General features: G+C 35.6%; 1 long non-coding RNA gene across 1 annotated transcript; it reads left to right on the top strand.

Moving 5' to 3' along the window:
• The first annotated feature begins 269 nt into the window (after window positions 1-269).
• Window positions 270-1162, top strand: LOC148933705 (uncharacterized). The gene is made up of 2 exons (XR_016134445.1): window positions 270-375; window positions 452-1162. It is a non-coding gene; the product is annotated as an uncharacterized LOC148933705 (long non-coding RNA).
• The last annotated feature ends 1854 nt before the right edge of the window (window positions 1163-3016 follow it).

Genomic DNA, 3016 nt, shown 5'->3' on the forward strand with positions numbered 1-3016 from the left:
GTGATCACTCTATTATCTATTCTAGACTTCATCAATAGTAGTTTCGTAAGTGGATGAAAGCTTATCTAAATTATAATGATAGTTCCATGAATAATACATTTGGATGCTAATTTTAAAAGAAAATAAGGTTTAAGGCACGAGTGAGATTTAACACCACACCCACACCCACACCAAATTGCACACACCCATCACATGTGCTCATATTGATTGGCACCATGTGTGTGACCAAACTCTTCACAAATAACTCTATAAAAAGATGGTGCCTCAAACCGGAAAGCCACCACCAACATTCTCACTCTCCTATGGCTAAAACAACAACAATGCGCTCTGCCTCTGCCTCCGCCTCTCATCATCTTCTTGCTCCTCGCATGCAATGTAATCTCTCTTATATTTTATCTTTTTCTCCACTTAGATCAACCATTTTATCTCACAATGTATTCTTATGCCCAAGGGTTACGCAAAGCATTACAGAAGAAGCATATCACCCAGGACGTCCCTACGCCAGCTTTCCTGTTCGACCGATCAGAGCTCGCTTTCCTCGGATCTCCCCCAGTTCTGCACAAAGGACAACCTCCTCTGTTTCAATCCTACTCGTTTAAAAACTACAAAGGCACAAACAAAAACGGAGAACGTGGTTGAGCCAGGGATGTTCTTCACGTTGAAGGCTGGTGCCATCATGCCTATGCCAGACATCCGCGATAAATTGGGTATGCCTATGCCAGACATCACGGAGGACATGGTCGACTTCGCCACGTCAGTGCTGGGTCCAAATGTCACGGCGCGGACGACGAAATCAGTCTTGTGTCACTACTGCCATTCTGTCCCAAAAGTCAAGGTCTACGAAGCCGATATCCTGGATCCGAAATCCGAGTCCATGATCAACCACGGCGTCGCTGCGATCTGCCACCTCGACACGGCTTCATGGTTGGGGTCGGGCCCCGGGTTGATTGAGGTTTGCCACTGGATTTACGAGAACAATTTGACATGGGCGATCGCTTTGGTGGAAAGGTTGCCGAGGATTGATTCTGTCTGTCACTGGTGGTTGTGTTCTGTGGTGTTTTTAGGCTTTATATTGTGTGTACGGCTGTGCTTAGATAATCACAAACTTGTACTATAATTGGACGCTCTAACTAATTATGCTATCCTTTTTTGCCATTTTTAAGATTAGTAGCCCAAAATCTCATAATTATTTTGCTTGTTTTGCATCTTTTACAGCATGCTTGTTCACAATTAATCTTGATTTTGAATGTTAGAAAAGGGTGGAAATGGAATGCATATATTTCCACTCATTTTCTTCACCGGCCTTGTTTGCTTGATTTGGTTGGATTTCTCGTTTTTAGTGTTTTTGGTTGGAGGCTTCTTTTGAATTGTTGCTTGATGATTGACAATTTCTGGCTTGAGCGACTATGTTACTTGCATAGGAATATAAGAATAAAAGATAGTACATCCACCACTTATTTGATAGTAATAATTTTATCAATATTATATTGATAAAAAAAATATTATCAAAACATAGAGTAGTATCATGTGAGATGTGGATTCAGCTATAGGCTAAGAACTATCACTTTCATCCCTTTATCCATAAAAAAAGCAGAAGAAGGGTTATGTAAATATATAAGATCCATCTCCATCAACATTGATTTTTTTTTTTTGGCAAGATAAAGTCTAAACATGTGGAATATTAAATAATGCTAGAAAAAGTTAATTATTTTTCAAATGTTTTCTCTCCAACCAAGTGAATCTTAAATCGTGTATTAAATGTCATCTTGGACATTTCCTCTGTAACCAAGTGATTTAATTCACCACACAAATAGATATGAGTTATTATTAATGCAATTTTCAAATTTAAAAAAATTAGTGTTAACTCACGTGCGATGCACGGCGGAATATTTTTTGGTTGATTTTAAATTGTTAAGTGATTATAATTATAGCGCCAGCCGCCAGTGTCAATATAAATATACAAAAGTAATAAATTGTGTAAAGATGAAGATAAATATTATGCATGTTTCGAGTTAAGTATGTTACAATTCTTCCATCTCTAAGAATTGTAAGAAGTATTAGGATGGATAAAATTCTCGAACCATATACACACGGTACTCTAACTATTGTAATCAAAGAAAAAAACTATAATAAATGAAATGGAAATTATAATGAAAATTATAAAATAAATCGACCTGTAAGTCTAGTCGAGAAAAATCTTCTTTCTGCAAGACAAATTACACCACGATTAGTGCTCTCGAATTGACGTATCATCCCCAAAGATGAAACGACTTTCTCCTTACGTATATAAATAACATCTCAACTCGCTAGGCACCGATTAATTTGATGGAGCTCAAAATTTGAACAATACAATGCTCCTAAAATATACAATAAAATGTTGAGAACTTGATAGAGAATGGATAATGCTTTTGTTGGTGTGTAATTCATCCACAATTCTATGTCTTTTATAGACACAAAATTAGGATATGTGAGATCATGGAATTAAAATATCATAAATTACAAATTTAAGAGAATAGAAGTTACAAAATTTGTTAACTGAATGGATAATGCTTTCGTTGCTGTGTAATTCATCCACAATTCTATGTCTTTTATAAGCACAAAATTAGGATACGTGAGATCGTGAAATTAAAATATCATAAATTATAAATTCAAGAGAATAGAAATTTGTTAAATGCTCATTGTCATTTTTAACCGCCCGGTTCTACCTTTGGCCAATTTAAAAGGCTTTAAGCATTTATGTTAATTGGGATTATAATCCTAATTTTTTGCACCACACGTTTTGAACCATGACATTGCTCATAACAAAACAATTGCAGCCTGAATGTTCAAAATTCATGATTAAATATTTGTAACCGTTGATTGATTGATTTCATGGTTGAATTATTCATGCTTATTAGACTAAATAATGTAACCGATCAAATTATTAGCCCACTCCACAAAATTTGATAATTTAAGTGATTTTTGCCATTAGTTATTAGATGTAACGGTTTTACCATTAGTGATTTGATGTAACAGT

The sequence above is a fragment of the Salvia hispanica genome, chromosome 1, assembly GCF_029641045.1.
Source record: "Salvia hispanica isolate PSC_SH4W2 chromosome 1, Shi_PSC_v1, whole genome shotgun sequence".
Taxonomy (NCBI): Eukaryota; Viridiplantae; Streptophyta; class Magnoliopsida; order Lamiales; family Lamiaceae; genus Salvia; species Salvia hispanica.